At 35.7% G+C, this 19,514-nt stretch overlaps 1 protein-coding gene and 1 long non-coding RNA gene across 4 annotated transcripts in view; both read left to right on the top strand.

The window, feature by feature from the left end:
* Positions 1 to 19,514, top strand: part of LOC125228409 (paxillin) — a 139,442-nt gene that overhangs the window by 74,857 nt on the left and 45,071 nt on the right. The window lies entirely within an intron of this gene.
* On the top strand, positions 3,509 to 7,540 carry LOC125228412. The gene is made up of 5 exons (XR_007177282.1): positions 3,509 to 3,713; positions 3,856 to 4,028; positions 4,381 to 4,576; positions 4,664 to 4,785; positions 6,640 to 7,540. It is a non-coding gene; the product is annotated as an uncharacterized LOC125228412 (long non-coding RNA).

Raw genomic sequence — 19,514 nt, 5'->3', positions numbered from 1 at the left:
TGATTGCACCATATGTGGTGCGATCAAAGGCACCTTTGACGTCCAGAAATGCAGCAAGACATAGTTCTTTGTTTTCTATGGCCTGCTCCGCTCTAGTTGTCACCAGGTGTAGTGCTGTCTCCGTGGACTTTCCCGGTTGGTATGCACATTGCAAGCGGTGTAGTGAATGTCTCTTGAGCGGACCATCCCTGATGTGTCTGTCCACCAGTTTCTCCAGCGTTTTAAGGAGAAATGATGATAGACTTATGGGCCTATATGATTTGGCTTCTATGTAATCCGCTTTGCCTGGTTTGGGCAAGTATGTTACCTTTACTAACCTCCATGCACGCGGTACATGTCCGAAGGCAATACACGCTTTTACAGTCTACTCAAGTGGGGTATAAGTACGTTAGCGCCCTCTCGTAGTAGTATGGGGTAGATTCCATCTGGCCCCGGGGCTTTTTACGGCTGAAATGTCGATAATGCCCATTGTATTTTGTTGTGGTCTACTACCTTTTTTGACGTGTCCCAATTACGTCTGGTCGTGCGACACTGATTTATTATCGAGCCTGGAAAGTGTGTGGCACACATCACCTTGAGGGTCTCTAGCCCCGTTTCAGTCATTCATTTCATAGGTAGGTACTATATAATTAATCGGAAACGGGCATATTTACCACGTATGAAGTTCAGCTATTATAATTAAATAATAACAAAAACGAAACAGTAATACGATGAATCAAGACCCCGTCGAAACTGGAATCCGACGACACTGGAAGACTCGTACGGCGAACTAACGTGCGTAGCCGAATTCACAAACGCTCATGAAATGTTCACGAAACGAAACGCTCGTAGATAACTATCTTTATTGCTCTTGCGTATTGGCGCTACAGAGCGAGACTACCTTTCGCGGTTCGAGCGAGAGGGTTGTTTGTTCTTGGTTTGCCATGTGTCGAGAAAATGAGGATCAACTTTGTTTCTTTGGCGGCAGGTGCGGTGATAAAAGCGCGGCACCAAGTCAGAAAGTTCTTCAAAACATTCCCCGTTATACAGACGAGACGGTAGAAGAGGCATCGTGATCTCAACGTATTTATATCTCCGATACCGATCAATATTTCATACAAAACGTTTACGGCATCTCAAATTCGTAAATTCAAAATACCCAAAACGTTTACACTTATTCCTTGTGCTTAGTTTATGTTGATTTGTAAACTTGTTCTGCTAATATTTGTGTGAAGGAAATGCATGCCGTAAACATTTTAAAACTGTAAATAAATGTACATAAGTAAAAAATACATACTTAAAACATAAAGTATAACATGATGTTTTTATTTCGTAATTATCATATTTCAACTACAGTAAGTTAGCACCGGCTTTTATAGCGTCGCTCGCCAGAAACTTGAGGGACAGGGACATTTGTACTAAAAAAACGTCGTATAATACAGGCTGTGCGAAAAAGAAAATCGTAACACGTGTCGATTTAAAACACTCCCCTCGGTCGTGTTTTAATTTATCATCACTCTCCTACTCCTCTTTTCCGCATTTGTATCGTTATGTACTATTTTAACTATTTATACCTAACTGAGATCATATTAAATAGGCACTTTTAAGTTTTGAGCGCTATAAATCGCGAACTTCTAAACTGTAATGACTCGGATATCTTCTTTTATCACTCCAATATGTAAGAGGAAGAAAGATAAAATAATAAAAACGAAACTTATGATGTTCGGACTCTTTTTATTTGTTTGCGTTCAGAATTATTGAAAATCGGATATCTGTCATCACTTTCCTTTTTAGAGCGTTTAAAAGCAGCGGTATGGATCCGGCATATTGCTACTCATTCGGTTCTCCTATTGGACGCAAGATGTCGGTACTAGAGAGGAATTAAAATAAGGGTAATTAAGTTGTTTAGTTATATTAAATATGCTGGAATGATTACCAAAAAATGTAGCTTACTTTTTTATTCTATTTCAGGCGTATAAAGTAATGTAAACGGCTATTAAAGTCACCCCATCAGAATGACACTATTTAGTTCCAGTTTACGCCGCAAGGGATGATCAAAATAATTAATACCATCTTCCCTGAAGACTTCCCGTTTTTGGTGTCATATATGAAATTAATGCTTAAATTAAAACCTTCCTAATATGATATGTTTCAATTATGTAAACTAGTGAAAAAAATTGCCTATTAAGCTACCAGCGCGCCATCTATTGTCAGGTAGAACAACCAAAGCATCAATTAACTTCGGTAGTTAACTAAGAAACTAGTTATATTTCGGTCCCTGCAAGCACTTGAGTGCAAGTTTATATTTTTAAAAATACCTTATAAAAATGCCTTTTAAATGATATATATGACGTGTGTATACAACTAAGCTCCGCTGATTAATAGGGTTTGTCTTATTAATGCAAACCTTTTATCATTTAATTCCAGCTCTGTGCGCACCTGAAATTGAACAGTTGTGTACCTAAGTGTAGCATTTTTTATATACTTTCCGATGCATTTCATAAAAACTGGCTACATAATAAGTTTTTTGTAAAATATTACTTTTAATGCGCCACATTTTTTTTTAAATAGCTCAGTCCCTGCACGAAATCCAGAGTTGGTGTCATACAATAAAATGATGCTATGAGTAAGGCCTTTCAAACGAGGTACGTCTGATTCGTATACATTCATGGGACAAAATGCCCATTCTCCTTTAATGATACTTGAAAGAGCTTTGCAAACACATTGGGCACCGAATTAAACTAAAAAGTAAACTACAAGATTACTTAGACTCAGTTACTGATACTGAAACTGCATATTTCTTCAATGAAGATTTAATGGTTATTAAAGCGAAAACAAACTGTATAGAAGTGATGCAAGTTGATCAAGATCAGTCAGTTATTCGGACAGACATTACTTTGGATTTGGATTCCTACTTAAGTGTACCAAGTAGGCTTTCACTGCCAAAATTTGAATTGAAGAGTATCCGCCAATGTACTCCACAAGTAAATAGTGTTCTAAATTATTATCAAAAATACAAACAATTGAACTCGCAAAAAAGAAGCATCATTGTTGATGTTTTGGTGAAATATCACTACACATTTATTGTTAACAAGTAAGTACTTAGCTAATGGATTATAGGAGACCAGACAGCAGTAGTTTCAGGTTTGGTACAGTCACCTGCAATAATGTCTTACACAACGAAGGCCTCAAAAATATCTTACACACTCTTACAATGTCTCATAAGGTATTAGTGGCAGATATTTTTGCAGCCTTTATTGCGTAAGATATTATTACAGGTTACAGGTGACTGTACTTGCATGTCAATCCAGATGGATTGACGACTAGTGCGAGTTAGATATTCTTTCACAAGGGAGCAAAATTATGCATTTACGTCAAGGGTAGTTGTGATGGTTTTCTGTCTGGTTTCTATAATAAAATTAGTATAATATACTTAAATATGAATGAAGATTATTCAAAATATTTTTTTCCTCAGCAACATCAAACCAGAAGAATTCAATTTGCTAGCTGCAAAAATTGTTTTACTTTTCCCAACTGAAAGTATATATACCTACTATATGAAAGCTGTGCCAACATGCAAATCTGCTTCAAGAAAATATGTGCCCGCTAAAGGCAAATTAGTGGACAAGGTTCGAAATCTCCTGTACATATCAGGAGAAAAGTGCAGGGGCTTAAACCCACTTGCTCTAATAGGGATTCGGATACAGATGTAGAGTCTGTGGAAAATAATCAAGGTAAAATCCATAACTTATATTTGTACCTACTAATAATATAAATGCAAAAGTAACTCTGTCTGTCTGTTGTCTTTTTTCCTTTTGATTTTCACAAAGTAGGTATACCGAAGTTTCGATAAATTTTTTATTTGTTTTATTTCAGGGACTGCTTCAAATGACGACGCTATTTGGCTGAAATATAACAATGAGCTATAGGACCAAGTTTGTGAAAGGTGGAATAACACCTTTGAATTAAGACACAAACAAAAATTTGAAACTGTACATGATTTTCTTGAAACCTGGGCCATTTGAAAAGACAGCAAAGTAGATACTCTGGTAAGACATTCCTCAAAATAACTAGCTACCTCAATTCTATTTATATATGTATACAATTTATATTACAGATAAATTCCATACATATATAAATAGAATTGATTTTAGCATAAGATTTTTATTACTGGCCATGTTATACTAAAATGAATTCTGTGACCTATGAACAAAGCTTATTTCATAGGTCACAGAATTCATTACACCAAAAATGATTTTGGTGTAACGTGGCCAGTTACTACACTAAATACATTAAAAATAAACGCCATATTTCCTTTAGAACACTTCTCTTAATCAAAGCGTCTTGTATTTATTTTAGTAGCTATACTTGCGATCGCAATCACCAATTTATTTTTCACAGCAATGACAACGACGCCAAAAAACGAGCGAAAAGAAAAAGAGCACACAAGCAGATCACATTCAGTCATTAGCATTTAGTTTGTTGGATGACAACTTGAAAATGTTCAAATTCAAATGGGATTCAAGTTCAACCCAGGACCTTGTACTTCATAGGCAGAGTCACTACCCACGAAGAAAGATACAGAGGCCGTTAAAACGTAATTAATTACAATGCATTCATAATTGATCATTTTATGAAAATATGTGTGAGTCTAATGTCTCATATCATTTTTTTTTAATTTCAGACAAAATAATTCCGGTGCGGATTTACCTGCTATATTTTTTAATACCACCCAAAGGCCGAAAATCTAGGAAAGTCAAGTTCTCAACCACTGAATCAATCCAGGGCTTATTAGTTCAGATAGATGTAAGTATTCTATGCATCCAATCCAAATTTAAGGGTTTTATTCTATTTATTTTATTATTAATATACATTTATATTATTAACTATAAAAGTTGTGTAACTGTTCAGTTAATGTTTTACTATTTTACTCTTCGAGTCAAGCGAGTTCAATATATTTCATTTTGGTAAATATGTTCCCAGAACATAATAAAGTAGTATTCCATTTAATATTTCCCACTCATTTTTTATGAAAATCATTACTAGTGAGTGCATGGGACAACGTCCCACTTTGTCGATTGCTATAAAGCCGCTTTGTCAGTTTATTCATATAAGGATACAAGTAAATCTTGCCTTAATGGTAACCGACAAAGTGGGACGTTTTACTAAACACACTCTACGTATGTAAACTGTAAGGCATGCAAAGTTGCCATAGAGCCACCATAATGAAGTCATATTTTACTTACCATGTTTTGGTATTTGTTACTTCTTTATTTAATTACAATAATTAAGGGAAAAATTAAAAACTTTTCACCACACCAACTGGTAAAGGCTTACTTTGCTATTCAAAAACAGATAGCAAAATTGCATTTTATCCACTAGAGTGCCAAATAATTTCAAACAAAATTTAACTTGATATCTTTAATTTTAGCTTCCTGGTGGAAATTACCTAAATATATATAACTATTTTGAATCATAATTATTGAATAAATTGATAGTTTTGATTTAGTTTGATGTTTTATAGTCAGTGTTTTCTTCGTGTTGGTGTGGTGAACATTTTTGTGTTTCACTCGGCGGCAAAGTTTGTTTAACCTTCGTCCCTTGAAACCCTCGCAACGCACAAGATTCCACTTTTCGAACCACTCGCTACGCTCGCGAGTGGTTCAATATTGGAATCACAGACCAACCCCTATAGCACAGTATAATAAAGAGTATTATCATACAGTATGGCCACTTCCGCTCCCCACTGAAAGTGCCGCCCACCCCCTCTCGGTTACCTGACAGTTACCGCCTGTCAAAAACGCGAACAGTCGACCTGTCATATGTCACTCACACAAGCATAGTACGCGTTCACCTACACGAGCTTAGACTGTGTGCTAGGAACGCGCCTCTTTCATATATTTGATCGCCAGAGTCCGAGGTGTGCCTATAGACATCTATTACAAGACGACTCGCGGTGGCCAGCCTTCCTAGTATTTGCACTGATATAAGCGCGGGCGCTCGCCGTGCCCGATCAGTATCGACCAAGTAACAGACCCGAAAGCAGCGCGTGTTTTTCGCACAAAAAAATTGGAAAAGGGTATTTTGATGCCTTAAAGATGTCCACCTGTAGTGTGAAATGGTGTGGAAAGGTAACAAGAAGCTCAAATTTAAAAACAGACGGCATTACATTCCACAAATAAGTCATATTTATAATTTATTCAGAGCCGGCATAGGTCAACTTACATTGGCCACTTACGCGTCAGTAGAGGGACAGTCATACTTCTGTCCCTTTTCATCTGGCGCGACTGCCCGCCGTCCTTGAAACGGCCAATCACAGCGCGCTTAACACATTCCCCGCCCGCTCCTCGCACCCCAAACAGTGGTGACTCGTATCGCGAACCAAATATACAAGACTGCCACTCTATAGGAGGTTCTCTGTGATTGGAATCTTTCGGTTGCTCAGGTTTCAATATTGGCACGTGCGGTTAAACAACAACTTTGCCCCCTTGTAAAACAACTAACTATTGTGTACCTTAAAATTCCATTTTCTATATGACTAAGTCTCTGCTGTACATATTTTAATGAAGAAAAAAGAACTTCTATTTTTGTGGTGGAGCCTCTGCTGAGCAGTGGGATATTCCTGGGAACTATGGCATTTAAATTATGTTTTTAATGCAGGACGCCGGAGATATCGACAGCGTAATCGCAGCCCAGAAAGCTAAGGCTGCAGCCCGGAAGGATACCGTGCAACCCTTCGTGATCATACAAAGACCGCTACAAAACTTCGCCCAGATATACATCGTTATTCATGATATCAAATACCACGTGCATTCAGCAGCAAAGGCGTTCGACTTATTGTTTAAGATTTACCACGTTTTCCACGCCAAGTATCCCCAAGTGTGTGAGCACCTCCACGTAATTATTCAAAAAAAGTGTATCAAATCCATACGGCGTATGATACAGTAGGTACCACCGTATATAGTTGACGCTTTAAACTTAGATGTGTAAAATTTGGTCTTTGTATTTTTATTAATAGTATAGGATCCGTACTAAGCTCGATCTTTACCAACGTGTTAACCAGATGAAAATAAGTTTCTGAACATGTCTCCTCAATAAAAATGAATGGTCAAGATTATTTTTTTAAAATCTTTGAATTTTTTTTAAATAATCTTGACCATTTTTATTGAGGTTACCATAGTAAGACATGTTCAGAAACTTATTTTACTTAATAAAATATTATTTTCACCTGGTTAACACGTCGGTGAAGATCGAGCTTAGTACGGATCTTAGACTATAAAGTTCTTGAAATGTAAAAATATACTAAGCTACAGAAATTTTATCTATGACATTTGGTCTTATGTACCTACCTAAGTATTTGCACCATCTATTTACAATTGACGTGATTTGTTCTAAGTTTGACTTGTAGAGAATCTTGGTACTTTTAAAAAGTACATTTTACATTTGGAACTTATTCATAAAATAAAAACTACCATTATTTTTATGTGAAAGTGAGTATCTTCAATTACAAATAGAGTAAGAGATTATGTTTTCTTTAAATCATTTACTATTAGCAAACATTGTAGACTAGGGTGTTTCATATTTGTATGGGAAAAAAAAAATTGTGATATTTTTTCTGATTTCGCTCGGCTTTCGGTTCTAGCTTATCTTAAACGCCTATATACCAATTTTCAAGTGATTTGGACGTTGTTTAGAGGTCGCACACATGAACAGTTTGAAAAAATGTCGCTAAAAAGTAATGTTACTCAATTTTATTTTCAAATAAAACAATAGAGTAGTTGTAACTTATTTGAAAGTAAAACTAAACTTAAAATACAACAGTTGTAACATCCATTCTTCATAAAATAAGTCATCATCATCATTTAGCTTACATGTGTAAGCCGCAACCTTATCTTTTGTTCGCAAGTAGTAACGCATTTTCTGTGATGTTCGACGACTTTCAGCGAGAACCGTTTTGCTCTTCATCTTTGACTGGAGCGTTAATTTTTTTTATTAAATATATAGGTATACTTACTCTTCTTTGCGGTATGATAGACTATTGTTAGACTATCGACCAAGTCTGGTGTTAGGGCTACAATAATCGCTAACATCCTGAACATTAAATAGTTCTAAGACAAAAATCAAAAATGTAAGTAGGGTCTATATCCCGGTCAATATACTTAAGTCAAAGAACGATCTTGTTTTCTTCTTTGTCGTCACACTCTTGACAGAGTGGTCGTGGCCGTCACATCAGGGGTGGTAGCAAGCTTAACAATGCATCGACATTCCTTACGCATTCGTAGAGTGGGCCACTAAGTGCAGCCTTGACTTGGCTGGTCCATCGCATCTGAACCTTCTGCAGGATACTCTTAGCTTTCTTCTGCAGCACCACATTTCTAGGAAATCTATCTTCTTTTCCCTTGAAGTCCACGTCTCAGCACCGTAAAGAAATATGGGAAAGTTGGGAGATACTAATGCCCTGACAAGTCGCAGTTTAGTGGCATTTGTGATGAAGATTCTCCATATTTTGCCGAGCCGGTCCATGGCGGACCTGGTGATAGCCAATGTACCGCTTGATATCATCCACCTATCCTGTTATCAGTGCCCCGAGAGGGCCGAGAGACCACTGCTTCATGCCAAAAACAGGACAAAAAACTAAAAAAAACTTGTTCCTTAGAAGGAAGTCGAGCGTCCAAAAAAATACCATAAGAAACCTTCCCTAGAAACTAAATGCCACGTCAACTAGTATTTTTTTTAAAAGAACTTGCTTCAATATAAAAACTTTTCATTAAAATCACTTTTAAACCACCTACTACTAAAAGTGACATAAATTTTGTTTCTAGCCTTTCCTGCGCCCATACTAACTTCTTCAGACAAAAGTTGCCACAGTGTGCGACCTCTAAATATTGTCCGATTTCCCTGATTTTTGGTATATGGGCTCTGTATAGGTGTAGAAACAAGAAGAAAAGCGAAGTCAAAGATAAATCAAAATTTTGGAAAAATGAAACACCCTATTGTAGACGTACTCCAACAATTACGTAATTCCAAGTCAGAATATTCCTTTTTATCTACTAGGTGATTCAATTCTTTTGCAGCGTCCTTTCTTAGTGACGGGTTGTATAATTGATTTTATTAAAAACATATTTAATAATATCATTATTATTTTGATCTATATATCAATTGGTGTTCAAAATATTGCAATTAGTGAAAATAAAATAAAAATAATTCAAGATTGTAAACGTTTAAAATAAAATAATGAACCATGACATGTAGCTCATACATTTATGTACCTATATGCTTATAAGTCAAAATGTTTTCCGTTCTAAATTCAATTTTAATACTGTATAGTGATACTGATAGGTTCTGAATTTGTAATTATTTTCTTTAACTGGTGCATAAAATAAATGAGAAACTTACATTTCACTTTCATTCCATTATTTCTGAATAGGTATAAATGTGTTTCAAAACTAATTTGGCTTGTATAAATTAGACTGGAATACTGTCAAAACACATTCATACTTAAAACGGCACAAGTCTTTTTGTAAAAAGTTAAAGCTTGAGTTGATTAGCACTTCTGTGGGTTAAGATAATTCTTCTTGTAACATGTTAATTCTAGTTGTAAAATAGAACGTATTCTAATTACATACTTACATTAAGCTTTTCTTTTAAGTTTGTATTTCTGGTTCTTGTTGTAAAGGGACACGCACTCCATCAAAATTTAAAGCTCTCCTTTAAAAGTGGAAATTTATGTATTTATCCTAGTTACAAAATATACCATTTTATTATTGTTTTATTAAGGTAGGTAATTTAATCAAGTCATAATTGTCGCAAAGTCTATAGTGATGAAATGACCATATTATAAAGGTAGGCAAACAAAACTAAAGATGTTAAATAGGTAAAAAAATACATCATAAGTATTTCATTTGAGACATTAAAATGATAAGAATAAAACAAAAATAAAATGGTAAATTTTGTAAACGCGCCAAATACACAAACGTCGGTATGAAAAGTGTTGTAGCTCATGTTGTGCCGTTCTCGAGAATGTTCTCCGTTTTGTATAGGAAACGTTCTCGCTCAAAGCCCATAGTAAACGGAGAACATTCTCGAGAACGGCACACCTTATAGTCGTGATTAAGAAGAGATTTACCTTATTTGAATGGAATACGTTCCATTTTACGACAAGAATGGCACTTTTTATAAAAAGAATTAAACACTCTTAAAAGAAGAGCTTTACTTCATTTGATTGGAATACGTTCCATTTTACGACAAGAATGACACTTTTTATAAGAAGAATTAAACACTCTTAAAAGAAGAGCTTCACTTCATTTGATTGGAATACGTTCCTTTTTACGACAAGAATGACACTTTTTTAAAAGAAGAAATAAACACTCTTAAAAGAAGAGCTTTACTTCATTTGATTGGAATACCTTTCTATTTTACGACAAGAATGACAGTTTTTATAAGAAGAATTAAACACTCTTAAAAGAAGAGCTTTACTTCATTTGATTCGAATACGTTCCATTTTACAACAAGAAAGGAACTATTTTGCAAGAACAATTAATGCTTTTGAGTAAATTATCTCGGTTACTTAGAACAAGATATTTTCGTTCTTGGGTCAAACAATTTAGCTTTTAAAAAAAGAGCCTTACATCATTTGACCGGAATATGGGCCATTTGACAACAAGAACAAAACGCTCTTGAGTAAATTAATCAGCTATTTAGATCAAGATATTTTCGTTCTTGGGTTAAACAATTTAGCTTTTAAAAAAAGAGCTTTACATCATTTGAAGAGAATGATGTACGGCTCTTTTTTTAAAAGCTAAATTGTTTGACCCAAGAGCGAAAATATCTTGTTTTAAATATTTTCGTTCTTGGGTTAAACAATTTAGCTTTTGAAAAAAGAGCCTTACATCATTTGAAGAGAATATGTGCTATTTTACAATAAGAACTAACGCTTTTGAGCCAATTTTTAATACTATTATAAACAAAATACATTCAATCTTCGTTAAAGAGCCTTTCAATGTTAAATTAAGAAAAGGAATAATTATGTCAAAATGCTTTCTCTCTTGAAACAACAGTTATTAGCTTTTAGTGGAAGAGATATTTAAAATGTTGATACAAATAAGTAGTTCTTGGTCTAAGAACTATAATGCGAAACATTTTATATCTCAATCTAAGTAATTCTCCATTTTCCTTATATCGAAATCCCAAAAGATCTTGACTCAAATAATATTACTTGCTTCAAGTAATTTTTTTTTTCTGTGTAGCTAATTGGGATTCAAGAGTGGAATAATCCTGCTCTACTAATAGCCGCGAAACTACCGTGTCTAAAAGGCTTTAAGTCTGTGTCTGTGTAGTAATGACCTCACTAGAAAATCAGGAGCTTTTAACCGGAAGAAAGCCCTTGAAAGGGTTAAAGTGGCTAATGAGGAGACTTTTGCGTAATACACCATTTTCTCTAAGATTATCCAAAATTATTGATGACGATCGATGTCCTACAAGTAGTACCTATAATGTATTTGTACATTTTGTACCAAATGACATTTCATTTGACGCTTCATTAGACTCAGGACTCTCAGGAGGTTAAATCATTTAAAAATATTGTGGCTCATTTAAATTCAAAAGTGGATTGATTGAGTTCCACTAGCGGCGACGGGAAGGAGTTACGTCGCACCAAGTTTATTGAACGTTGGTGCGTTTCGCGTGCACCACTATGGTGAAGCTGCATTCCTCTCGCGGGCGAGCTGCCGCGTCCTGCATTCCCATCCGCGACTGCTTCCGAGAACACCGGCCCGCTAAGCGACCTTCCCTGGGCTACGTTTATCGCCCACACGCCCCCATTAAACGCGATTCCGCACAATGAAACGAAGATCATTAGAAGCCGGCCTACAGGCTGCGTCCGCGCGCCGGCGACTCGCCAGTCGCAGCGACGACATCCGTCCGACTACGACGCGTTTAGAAAAAACGCACCGATAAATTCGAGTCCGGATTCGCGACGGTTGTGAACAAGTGAGGATTAGTGATAGTGCTGGGAGCTGGCGACGTCCGAAACGTCAACGATATAGTAATTAGAGCGTGGACGTAAAAATAACTGCACCCACACGTGGATGCGCGCGCGGCGAAAATCGAAAACAATGTTATTGTTGAGTTTAACGTGTTTGAAAACATTGCGTAATACCGGGTACCACTGACCATAGGGCATTAAATCCAGGAATTGGTGCCAATTATTCAAATTTACCGACTGATAATTTTCTAAATATCTTGTTTAGGTTTTGTGCTCTTCAAAAACAAACTTTTTCCATTGTGTAGTAAAAATGAACGACGTTGATAATGGTAACCGGTGGTAACGTCGGTGGTGGATTGACAGCGCTGAAGCCTCCAAAACTAGACTGAACATTAGTTTTTAGGCCAATGTAAACATTACTACCCGAATTTTGCACAAAAGGTTTGTTACCTACTTAAGCAAGATTTTGACAAATAGGAAAAGGAAAACTTAACTTTTCAATAATACTTCAAATTAAAGTTGTTAAATTTGAGAAATAAAACCATTGTGTATAAAACCCGAAGGTCACAGGCACCCCGGACACCCATGTCGAAGTTGACATTTCGATCTTGTTCTTTGTGTTTGTTGGCATCACAAAATGTCAACAGTCAATCAAAGCCACGTGAAGCGCGAAGCCGCGGGCGTCCATGTTAATTGCCTATAAATAAAGCAGGGCTCACACTGACCAGCTTCCCTAGATCCGCGATTGTTTTAGATACAAACTAGGATAAACTGACTAAAGCTGGACTTATACTCGTTCTAATAAGGTTTATTTCTTATTGGTGAGAGTCAGTGATGGCACAGGAAGACATGATGTCTTTACGAAGATAATTAGGCAACAAAGGCCCGTGTGGTGTGGACTTGTAAATCGAAATTATGGACAATGTTTACACAGTTTGGACGGCACGAAGGGTACAGCGTCAAATCCGCAATAAACACGCCTTGCCGATGAGTTATAACATATTAAACTGTTATATTTTTTGAACACTGGTTTTCTAGGCCTTAAAACAACAAATGAATTTAATTTAAATGGTTGGCCTACTTTAAAAATTAATATTAGTTTCTCCATTCGATGACTTGGTTGCAGTTATTGTAGTCAATACGATAATCGTCGAAATCGTTGATAGAAACGAATATTTAATAGGTATGAAAATAGTCACATGAAGTTTCGCAACGTAAGTCATTCCGATAAGATGAGACGATGAAGAGGTGATCTTCTTGAATAGGTTTCCTCACCTCCTACCTCCATCTATCGACATAGAGGTAGATTAGATACTTAGATCTCATAGCTATGCATTTATGCAGGCTGCATCTCCGACACCATATCGAACCCTGACCTTCTCCGCATGGTGTGAAAATTTGACGCAACTTGTCAATCTACATGACACCCGCTTTTGCATTATTCAACAGTGTAGATTAGATTCTTTGTTGATACAATATTTCGTACTTGGTAATTGGTCAGATCGAAAATATAATCTTAATCTGAATGAATTTCATTTGACTCGATTCAAGATACTAAATTACCTATTCCGATTCGGAATACTTGTTTATTTCATATTTCATTTATTGCATAGCCATGAACATATTTACATAATAAGGTGTTACAGGTATAAGTCGGCAATTCATGACACCCTGTTAGGGCACACAATACTTATTATATCTAACTTAATATCTAACAGAATTCATGAATATTAAAAATAAAAATAAGATGTAATCATTGCAATAATAAAAGATTTAAATTTCGGTATAAATATTAGGTACATAACATTCCGTGCATACGTTTTGAAATTGAATTAACTAAAATTCGTGCAATTTAAACAATGAACAATTTTGTGCAACTAATCTTTAATCTTTGATTGAAGCGAACGAAGGATTGAAGCCAGTATTATTGATGTTTGGAAAATTGTATTTTTATGTCAAGTCAAGAAGTAGATTTTTAAATTACTAGTATACTAGTATCAGGCAATTTTTGCATACGACATTACAAAGCTACAAAAAAAATCCAGTTATGTAATCCAAGTATGTATTAAATATTTTTAAGAATTAAATTAAAAGTACTGCGAAGTATCCAATACTTTGGCGCGAAGAACCGCAATTCCACCCACCTGCTACAGAATAAAAACTCAACTAAAAAACTGCACCGGAAGTCAAACCTGGCTCTGAATGAAGGGTGTCACTTTTGTCTCTACACCATCAATCAAAGTCAATACCAAAAGCTCACACAATGCATATCACGGTAAAAAAACTTGCAACCATTAATGCAATGATGGTTACGGTGGGGACATGGTTATCTAAGAGGGAAAAGTTTTAAGCGAAGATGGACATTGTTTTTTGTTTGACCGTTATGCTGATGAAACTGGCCAAGGTAACAGTCTTTGTATTTTTGTATGTGGAAAGGGTTAGGTCACAGTGAATTCAGAAAAGATGTCTAAACTAAGTGGTTGATTTCAATGCTTGAGTTTTCAACTAAGAGTAAAATAATTATTTGTTGGTGGAATTTCAAATAATCTGTCTCTTCCCAGCTGTACCTTTGTCTTTGTTTTCAGATTTCGGCGATCTAGTCATGACTTTTAGCATGGCATGGATCAGTGGTCTGCAATAAATGTTTTTTATTTTTATTTATTTATTTTATTTTAGCACTATTGTACGTCTCTTCGTCTAGTTTATCTTGTAGATATTCAAATCACAAAAAAACTATAACAATATTAAGGTTCAAACTAAAGTAACATACATACTAACAGGCTCAAGTAAAGACATACGTGCGATACAATTTTCTTGTACGGAGGTGTGGGAGGTAATCCGATTAAAGCCTACAAAATAATCACATAAACAAAGCCGATGTTCCGACAGTAAGTTGCTACGGTCTCATCAAAGCCTTCTGTAGACCAGTTTATTTATCTTGATCTCATCACGAATTTATTTGTATTTCTTGTTGTTTTCTCCATACTAGGTTTCCTGTAGAATATATCTACAAAGAGACATCAGATGCATCAGAATCTCTTTTCATGTTGGATTCAATCCGGTCTCTTATTTATTATTATTAATGAAGACATTTATGTATTCTATTGATCCAGGCGAATCCGGGTCTTCTGTATTTTCTTGAGCCCTGATTGGCAGTTAGTTATTGGTATTTAGATTATTCATTTTCTTGAATCATAATACCCATAGTCTAGGGCATACCTCGGACACTGGCGATCAAACATATGAAAGAGGCACGTTCCTAAAGCACACAGTCTAACCTCGTGTAGGCGAACGCGTACTATGCTTGTATGAGTGAAATATGACAGGACGTCTGTTCGCGTTTTTGACAGGCGGTAACTGTGAGGTAACCGAGAGGGGGTGGGCGTAGGGTTTGCAAGATCCGCCGATTTTTCGGATCCGGATATTTCGGATCTTAAAATTTGCCGGATCCGGATATCCGGATATTTCGGATAAAACGGATCCGTGTTGAAAAGGTCACTTTTTATAGGGGTTTCGTCAAATCAAAGCTGATGTTACCGAAATAAAATAATTTAAACTCACAAAACGACATAAATATAGTCTATTATTGCTCCATTAACTTTTTAGACGAACTTTTAACATACAATTGTGTCGTTTAACTTCAAACTCGTGTAAATCGATTCGGTTTTAAGGATGATTATACAAAAAAAGCAGAACGGATTTACCCGAGTTTGAAGTTAAGCGGCACAATTAATGTCACTCCCATTGTACAGTACAGCATATAACATTAAACAGTAGGCCAATATTTTTGTTTAACATACATATTTAAGCTAATGCAGGGTAATTTACCTCCGTTTTACTGGGGCGTCTATCCGTAACCACAGCCAATAAATACATCCATGCGAAATTGCAGATGTAGAAAAAAAGATAAAATAATATAATTTTATTGCGTATTAGACGTGTAAAATATGTTACACATATTTAGTTATCATGTACCATTTTCAATTGTTTTTCTGAACTTATGTGCAAAATGTCAGTCAATGTGTGTTTTGATATTTGCCAGTCGCTTTTCAGTGAAGCTCTAAGGCTGGCAGCGCACCTCCAATCCTTCTGGTGTTTTGGGTGTCCATAGGCGGGAGTGATCGCTTACCATCAGGCGACCAGTCTGCTAGTTTGCCTCCCATCTTATTAAATACAAAAAAAATAGATCTGGATTCAGCTTATATAATAATTACGTATATAATTATATTAATTACTTCCATGATCTCTAATTCATCATTAAGCTTAAAAGCAATCATTTCTGTTTTATAGAAAATTAATAATTTATCGTTATTCCTGTGGGATGCATCCAGTTAGAAACGAACACAGTTTTAAAAACAATGATTTACTTTTCATTTTATTTAGTTTGTTAATTATTATTTGCCAAGAGTGGTACTGAAGCTTTAGTAGTTTCATGTGCTCTGCCTACCCCTTTATGGGATACAGGCGTGATTGTATGTATGTATGTTTATTTAGTTTGTTAACATATAGTTTTATGGATTCATCGCATGGCGTAATGTACCAAACCTAACCTATCTTGATATTCTGGAGTATTTGAATTAAATAAATGTGAATAAACATTTTAGGTGACAAAATACAGGAAATAATTCATCAATTTCATTCGAAAATTCTTTCTGGCGTGGATAGATACCCATATTTAACGGATCCGTATTATCCGTTTTATCCGGATCCTATGAGACCTCGGATCCGGATCTCAAATTTAACGGATATCCGGATAATTCGGATATCCGGATATCCGGATCTCAAACCCTAGGTGGGCGGCACTTTCAGCGGGGAGCGGGAGTGGCCATACTGTACGATAGTACTCTTTATTATACTGTGGTCTAGGGATCGAAAATTTGTCATATAACTCCGTTACTAGTTTGTTTTACCTATTGCCTAATTGCTTTTTTGCTAATTACATATATTGTGTTCCTTGACCCATTCATGATCATCATCATAAGTACTTCTAATTGTTTAGTTGCTTGGTTTCTGATTGCTCTGATCCTTTGATTGTGTCAACTAAATTGTCCGCCATCTAAATTAAATGTTTGCATAACACAGTTCAAATAGATTTACCCTCACATCGTTGCCGTTGACACCACATATAGCTGTATAAAGTGCTTTAAATTAATTACGGTCTGTCAAAAGATTGCTACTAGCGATGGTTTTATTAAAAGCCTATGGAACTGACGCATGTCATACCAGTGAATGATTACAATATATTTACGTTGCTATTGATTGGCAGGCATTCTCTGCTTGTCAGTTTCCTGATAACAGCGAAGGTAACGACTATTATTGATAAACCTTAGAGATTTCCTTTTAAAATTAACCTGTTTGTTTATTTGTTTACTTCGTCTTTGTTAGTAGATATTAGATAAGCAGAATTCTAGAGCAGGTCATTATTAGACCCTCTTCATTATTTATGGCAGCTTTGATACAATTCATTTCGTCAGATATTCGTGTCAAAAATAGTTTTACTTAAAACTCTCCCTAAGTTCGTAACGTATCCGGATTTATTCCGTTCATTACTTGAGTGATTCAAATTGTAATAAGTAAAGAATGGTTTTTTCTGAAAGTGTTCATGAATACAGAAATAAACAAGACTACTAGCGCAGTAACATCTCTTTTATATTATTTAAATCGTAATAACATAACACTTTGCGAGTACTGTGAGTGTGACAAATGTGTTGAATTTTGTCATCAACTAACAAAACCTTGTAAAGTACAACACCACTACGTCTTTCGAGTTTACTATTTAAGGAACATAAGTCGCGCGTAAATTTTAAACTCAAGTGGACATTTAACGAGTAATAAAAATAATAAAATAATGCATGTGAGAATAATCATTGCAAATGCAGACACTTTCTTTGTTTTTGGCTATGCAGTGTTCTCCGACCAACTCGCTTTCTTGTAGTACCTAAACTTTTTACTACCCTACCCAGACAGTCCTGCAGTTTGGTTTGCTAATAGCTCGACTCGTTCTCCATTGTTTTTGTTAGAAATAGACGGATGCTTTTATGTTAGTTTATAAAAAGAGCAAGTCATCGTAACACTTGCTATACCTAACACAACTAAGCAACATACATATAGAGTGCATCAACCCTGTACATACTTTGCGATGCGGCAAAGCGAAGTCATATCACCATAAACGTCACTATTTTATGAAAACATGACGTTCAATAAAAACACTTCTACATTTTTTCTGTCAAGTCGATGAAGAGCTAGTTTTTCCGGATTCACATTACTTTGTGCAGACTCCTGTCAGATTCCTGCTCTGACAGATTACGATGATTTTGAAGGCCTGTGACGACAGTAAAATCGCGGGCTTCTGTTTTCATTATAGGATTGTGTAAAAGCGCGACATTTTTATTTACGTTTCGCACCAAACATAAAACTGCTTCTAAAACTATTATTATGTCGTAAATCGGAGTGTTCTGAAGCAACATTTGTTTATTGTCCAGACGGAAAATAGTTTAACGAAAAAAGCAGGCCAGCGAAACGAAATATGATTTACTGAAATAGTTGGCATGAATTTTGCTATCCATCACACTTTACATTCTTTTCTACTTAAATATTTTAAATTGCAACATAGCTATGAAATTGCATGCGCTGCATAGTTATTTATATATCAGATACAGCTTAGGGCAGTACCTAGTTGTCTAATAGGGTTTCGGTCTTGACCCGTCCTAAAAGCTATCTTAATTATGACAGTTTTCTATGATCCCTATCATTCCATTGCTTTTGAATCCACCAACAAACAAATTATTGTTTTCCGCGAACATTGACTTGTTTTTAGAGTGATGAATGAGCTGATAATTTGATTGTTATACCTTAGCTTAGAGTACAGAATACATTGCTTATTACTGAGCATGTTGTGTAGTTTTATCTTTTGGTTTCCAATTGCAATTTTTCGCGGTCCAGTGAACCGCGCGACACGCGTTGCCTTGTCGTCTCCTCTTCCGGCGATTAAACTAATCGAATCGGATAAAATAATTATACCACTTCTCGAAACAAAAAGACAATCATGATATAGTATATCTTTTCAGTTAATCCCTTTTAGTTTCGAGCAATAACATTAGAAACTGTCTTGAGTTCTTGACGCGCCCTTTTCTGACTACTGTACTAAATAGGTATCGTGAGAGTCCAGTGTAGCTTCTGTCTGAATGAGCTTACCTGAATAGGTATGTCGCAGTCTCGCCGCGTTAGTATTTTTCTTTTTCTAAATCGATAGCCACTCGAGTATTTTAGAACGTTAGATACGATATACGATATGTATCTAGTAAAGTGATGTCAATGTCTCAATCTATAATCAACAGATGCATCTATTTTTATAGGTTCTACTGTAATAACATCAATAATTTGAGAAACTGCCACGCTGTTTGCAAGTTATGACATCAATATTTTCTTAAATTTGACGTGGTTGGCTAACAGCAATTTTTTTTGTTCAGTTTATGACATTCATACCGTCTTTGTAATTTCCCTAAATGAAAGAATTTTCATTTTTTATCATACAAGCGTAAGTTTCTGATTT

Source organism: Leguminivora glycinivorella, chromosome 7 (genome assembly GCF_023078275.1).
Source record: "Leguminivora glycinivorella isolate SPB_JAAS2020 chromosome 7, LegGlyc_1.1, whole genome shotgun sequence".
NCBI lineage: Eukaryota > Metazoa > Arthropoda > Insecta > Lepidoptera > Tortricidae > Leguminivora > Leguminivora glycinivorella.
This window is presented reverse-complemented; position numbering and strand designations above follow the sequence as displayed.